The sequence below is a fragment of the Euprymna scolopes genome, chromosome 9, assembly GCF_053919585.1.
Source record: "Euprymna scolopes isolate OS-2025 chromosome 9, ASM5391958v1, whole genome shotgun sequence".
In the NCBI taxonomy this organism is placed as follows: Eukaryota; Metazoa; Mollusca; class Cephalopoda; order Sepiida; family Sepiolidae; genus Euprymna; species Euprymna scolopes.
Window position 1 is genome coordinate 555788 of NC_136490.1, and position 6713 is coordinate 562500.

Here is a 6713-nt window from a genome sequence, read left to right on the forward strand (position 1 = left end):
AAGAGTTGTGCGATTAATTAGTATGATAAACTATATATAACATAACCCTTAATTTGACTTAAACTAAGAGTCCACCATTAAAAAAGATATATGGGAATACAATTGTAGTTAGTTTTTTTTATTATTATTAAAAATACTCTTAGCATTTATTTAAAATACTCTTAGCATTAAACTGGATAATTTTTCGTAATTTTTGGAATTGAAATACGTTGGTTAAAAAGATTACCAATTTAAGTTTTTAATTTTCTTTTATCAATCTCTTTATCATTGTCTAATATAGTTTATGCTCGTACTTAAACATTAAACACGACACTATTTTTTATCATAGTTATAAAAGACGGAAATCAAACTATATTTGACTACTGTTTTCTGTAGTTATTAAACAAAGTGCATAGACTGCATAGCTATTTGACTGATGTTTACTTGTAGTTAATGAAACAAGGGGAATAACTCTATTCGCACTATGATCACTATCGTTCCTATTTACTTGCTTTCCCACAAAGGCAGAGTTAGAATTCAAAAAAGGGTACTCTGGATAGGAACAAAAATAAATATTGCCTCAATCTAGAAGGATTTCTCCTCCACTGATCGAGTTCAGAAAAGGTGAAGTGCAGTATCAGAATAGATACTTCACTTTGCTCTTAGCCAAAAGGCCAAACAAAAATAACTGTAATTATTAAAGAAAGATAATAACTCTATTTATGCTTATGGTTTCAATGGTTATTATTATTAAACAAGGGGGATAACTCTATTCAACTGATGTTTTAAGGGAGATAACTCTTTTCAATTGTGCTTTTTAAATAAATCTATTAAACTGTGCTTTCTATACTTCTATACAAGAGGACTTACTCTATTCAACTGATGCATTTTTATAGTTATTAAACAAGGAGAACCCCCTCGTTAACTGATGCTTTAAGGGAATTAACTCTATTCAACTGTGATTTTTATAGTTATTAAACAAAGGGAATAACTCTAGCTTTGCTTTTTATATATTAAACAATAAGAATAACTCTTTTCAACTGTACTTTTTATACTTATTTAACAAGGGCAATAACTCTATTCAACTGTGCTTTCTAGAGTTATAAAACAAATGGAATGACTCTATTCGACAGATGCTTCCTGCAGTGAACAAAGAAAATTAATCGATTTGACTTTTGTTTACTGTGAGAATTAAACATGGGATATAGCTCATGTCGACTGCTGCTTACCTTATAAATTAAACACGAAGAATAGCTCTATTCGACTATTTCTTACTTTATTCGACTATTAAACACGATGAATATCTATATGTAACTGCTTTTTACTGTAGTAATTAAACACGGAAATAATTCTGTTCGCCTCTGTTTACTGTAGCAATTAAAAACGTTGAACAACGAATAATTCATTTGTGTGCTGATTCGTATAATAATTAAAAACTTTATTTGATTGCTGTTTACTTAAAACATATGACACATTTACTGCAATAATTAAACCGGAAATACATTTTTCTTGTTGCTATTTGATGTAGTCATTAAGGGCGAATAATTACTTTTAAAAGTTCTCAACAGTTTGCAAAAAAATATGAACAAACGAAATTTTACTCCTGTCTGCAGATCTAATAAAATGGCTGCTATAAACTACGGTGAAACCATTCTTGCTTCATATCTTCCTTTGTTCAACATTTCGGATAGTCTGTCTTCATGGGGTAAATTTTTTTTTTTTTTTACATGGTGGTCCCCACTTATCAAGGCCCGGAAGCCACTCAGGGATAAGGGTTATTGCAAGTACAGTACGTTAGTGGGGAGATTTGGTGAAGTGTTTACTTAAGGAGGCGGTTCATTAGGAATTTGTTAACGTTGGACTTGAAGACATCCATGTTGTAGTCAGGTGGGAAGCAGGCAGACGGAACAGAGTTCCACAGGTGTGCAGTTCTAAGAAAGAAGCTTTGTTCATGGAATCCGCGTTTTGATTTAGGCACAGATAAAGAGTGGGAGAAACGTTTGACAGTGGATTCAGCTAGACGGGTGTTTTTCGTGAAAGATTGGCGAGAGGGGGGGGACCAGAGATTGGAGTTCAGACGAGCACCTGCCATGGAAATAACGATAAAACAAGGATAGGCTCGCAACGTCTCTTCTGTGGGAGAGAGGTTGAAGGGTAGAGAAAAGGGCATCGCCACTAAGCCACGAAGTCTATTTTGTACTCTGTCAAGGAAGGATAGGCTGTTTTTAGCAGCTCCTGCCCAGATATGGTACAGTATTCCATCCTTGGACGTACTTGGCTTTTATATAGATAGAGAATTGCATCAGTAGTGAGATGTCTTCTGGAGCGGTAGAAGGATCCCACCATCTTTCCAGCGACCTTGGCAACAGACTTGATGTACGTGTTCCATTTCAGATCAGGAGTAAAGGTCAAACTCAGAATCTTGTCAAAACACGGGACCTCTCCCAGACGAGAGCCATCCATCCCAATTAATGCCAGATGGGGATCAGAGCGTTTATGATGATGATGATGAAATCAAAAGGAAGTCGATTTAGTAAGATCAGAAATTTCATTCTCCCTGATAAAGTTAGAGCGGTTTTAATTAGCAGTCACGTTGTTCTTGGACACTTTGTAAAACTAATTCATCCTTACATTGACATTGACATTGTGTTGTATTCTTGACTTTAAGTTGCAGGGAGTACAGTAATACGAGACCATCGAAGATTTGTCTATTAATAGCTGACTTATGGCGATTGAAACGGCGCAAAATTGCTGCCATGTGTAATAGCAGCTGCGAAGGGTGAAGTAAACCACTAGAGAAAGTGTTGCTTACTATGGAATTTCCCGCGTCGGGACAAATCTTATATGTCTGCTTTGATCCGTACAGTTACTTCTGAAAAATAATTATATTTGAGTAATATTTGATGCAGTAATTAAACACGGATATGTGATAATTCCGAAAGTATTAGCTACAAATAGAAATATCTCTAATTGACTGATGTTTAATGTATTAATTAAACAAACAGAATAACACTATTGAACTACTGCTTAATGTAGGATTTGAAAGAAGTCATAACTGTGTTTGACTATTGTTTATATCGTTATTAAACATGATGAACGACGTTACTTGATTGCTGTTGAATTTTGTCATCAAACAAGATGAATAATTATATTTCATCACTGGTTAATATAGCAATACAATAAGACTTTGATCAATCATTTACGAATCGCATTTTCGTAATCTTTTCTAATGATGTTTGTTGCATTAATTTTACATTTTACCCTAATTAGGAATAACACACATAAAACAAAACAAAGATGTCAACAAGTGTATAAGCATCAATAAAAAAGCAAAGAAATAAGAAACAAATTTGACTTTTATAATAAAAATATTTTATTCTTAAAGACATTTAAATAATTTTTTCATCCATAAATAGTTTCTTCATACAATTAAATATCCATTATTGTTGAAGTACAATAAATAGGAAAATACTCTTTTTGTTCAAATTTGTGATGAATGCGATGGAAAGCAGGTGTAAAGTGTTGTTTTTATTTGAATGCATTTGTGAACTTTGATGGGAAACTAGAAAGCAATCGAGAAAAGTCTGGGAACAGTACAAAAATGGATGCAGTTCTATGGAGAATGCCATTTGTATAAAACTTTGTAGGGTGATTGGCAAGACAAAAAAAAAGCTTGTTCAGCAACTTTTTGACATCTATTATATATACGTCAAATAATATATATTATATACTATGTAATATTATATATATATAAGTTGCCTGTCTAGCCGCACTGATGAGCTGTGAAACAGCGAAACAGTACTGTATGTGGATGACTATATATATATATATATATATATATATATATATATATATATATATATATATATATAAATTTATTCGTCTAATACAACGATAATCTGTTCATTAAAAACATTATTCCATTAGCTAAATATAACGTCTTATTATTTAACGTCTTACATACGAAACGCATCGTCGTTTAATAATGTCCAAACGAAAACAAGAAGCCAGAGAAAAGAAGAGAATTTCAAGAGGCACCAGAGAACGCAAACGTGAAATAAGTTAGATGTCAAAAGAACGGGGTCGTACAAGTCCCAGAAAACATGAATGAAACGAAATTGAAATATATATATATAACATCTTTACTGGAACTCTGCGAATCGGTTCGTTTGGAGTCTAACTGACTACGCGTGCGCGTTCTCGGATGCATTTTGAAACTTCCGACAATACATGTGGTTTTCTTTGTTAATTCCATCCCGGTGGACTTAATTAACTGTTTGTCTAATGATATTACCTACGCAAACTCACGTATAAGAAATAAAGCGTCATATATATATATATATATAAATATATATATATATATATATATATATATATATATATATATATATATATGTGTGTGTGTGTGTGTGTGTGTGTGTGTGTGTGTGTGTGTATGTGTGTCCCCAAACTCAGCATTGCCGACTCCATAGTCAGCTACTGTATTCATTAGGAAAATGACGCAACTTTCTGTTTGAATGAATGAACTACAATTTTTGGTCAAGATCAAAGTCTAGTATCTGTTCTTCAGATGCTGCACTTCTATTTCTTGTTCTCTTTCGGTGGAGGAGAAATCCTTCACGACTGAGACAATTTTTATTTTTGTACCTTTTCTCCACGTTAAAAAATGACCCTGGTGTCTAACTCTGTCCCGTGGGGAGGCATAGTAAATAGGTATAATAAATTGTCGCGAATAAAATATAAGGTTAAAGCGATGCTACACTGAAAGTTCATCAAATATCAAGCTTTTCTTTGATTGTCAACACCCACGATTTAAGGCTGCACTGTTCTTGATACCGAGACCATAACTAAATCGTTGGTGAAGGACTCGGCATTTACGCTTTAATACATTGACTCTAGTTCACATCACATCAACTGTTTATAAATATACAGTGAGTTTTAAAAAATGGAAAGAAAAAATCTGTTTGCTGATAATTTTTTTTCCTTTTTGAAATGCTATTTTTAAACCAGGGTATGTGCGATATACATTTAATATCGTCTTCTAGTATAAAAATACGCGTTGTATATCTGGTATACTAGGAGAGATAATTCTATATGTACGTAGGCGAACGTAAGCATCAGCAGCAGCTGACTGAAGTGTTAGTATTATTTATAATGTAAATAAGCTGTTTTTTTCCGAGTGATTTTAATTATAAAAGTAGTAAGTTGTAAGTTATGAAGCGAGATTTCTAGAGGAGACTGGAATTTCGTTGTTTTTTCAAAATGTTTACATATATTTCCATAAGGCAAGGAAATTCTTAAACGTGTATGTGTCAAGTTTACTGTAGAAAAACGCTAATGTTTCTATGAGTATCTATCAGTTCACCAAGCGAAATCATATGAAGCATCAGCAACAGCTTACTTGAAGTATTAGTATTGGTTATAAACAAAAGGATGATTGTTTTTTCCAAGTAAGTTTTTTTTTTTTCAAATGACTTTAAAAAACATCGTGTAGGTTATTTGGGAATCAATTAGAAAATATGTCATCGTTTCGACGGCCAAGCATACTAAGTCTTTATGAAAGTAGTTTTCCTCTTAGATTAGTCCCATCATTATTATTGATATCCCTGAAATAATCACATGTAATTTTTTATGGGAATCGTTCTAGACAAAGCATAAAGCCATATAATGTAAGTCATTAATAAAAGAAATACAAGGTCAAAAATTAGTCAACAGTAAGTGTTAAAGGAATATATTCCGACTCAGAAAACAATTTTTCTTCCATTGGTTACAAACATCGCTCATGGAATGTGAGCACTAAAGAATAAAATAAGGGAAACCAGAATTATGAGGTTTTTTAAAGTACAGCCAACGTCCACTTTATCTTTACTTTTATTAAAATGTATCAGATGTCGCTAAAGTTCTTAATTTTTTTTAATTTTTAACCTAATATTCCAGAGAGATATGTATTTACGTTTAGAAATTACGTTGTTATAACATAAATACGTTAAAAAGATTAAATTTTGAGATGATCCAAATGAAAAAAAAATGCATCCATTTCTATCCGCTTCGTACGTACACAGGTTTATTATATTTTAGCATGTGAACTTTGAATTGGTTTTAGAGTGTTCGTGTTTTAAATATGTGGAAGTTCGTCTGTGTGTGCGTTTGAGTGTTTCAAAAGAAAATTACGCAGTCGATATCTGTAGAGATTGAGTCAATATTTACATAAGTATATTACCGTATTTATCCGTGTACAAATCGAATCCATTTAAATGCTCATAATTTTGTCTTAAGATGTATTATGATTGTATCATATCATGAGCTGAATTTATTTGTTTACTACATATTTGCGCTTAAATTATCACAATAAAACATCTTAAATGATATCCTAAAATAGTAGTATTATATGTTCGCAACACTAAATTAGTGTTGATGTTTTAAAGAGAATTCAGTTCATAAAATAAAAATGAAAATAAATTGACGATGAAAATCAAAGAAGGAAAATACGTGATGTTTCCAAATTTTTGAAATGAGGATTGATAATCCGTATTATTTGATTCTTCGAACTTCTCATCTTGATTGTTTTTCGCACAACGTTTCGGTCGATGTAACCTTCATACTTCTTCGAATGTATCTGGTCAAACTCGATAATCTTTCTGAATTAAATAAAGAGTTCCATAGATTTCCGGGTTCGGCAGAAAGATTACCGAGTTCGAAAAAGTACACCTAAAGAATGTCGGTCACATCGGCCG

General features: G+C 32.4%; 1 protein-coding gene across 1 annotated transcript in view; it reads right to left on the minus strand.

Annotated features, from left to right (window-relative positions):
- Positions 1-3334: 3334 nt before the first annotated feature.
- LOC145284417 (matrilin-1-like) overlaps positions 3335-6713 on the minus strand; it is a 17612-nt gene continuing 14233 nt past the window's right edge. The window contains exon 6 of the mRNA XM_080133176.1: positions 3335-6713. This exon is cut by the window's right edge and continues 2174 nt beyond it. The gene's annotated coding sequence lies outside the window, so the exon portion shown is untranslated.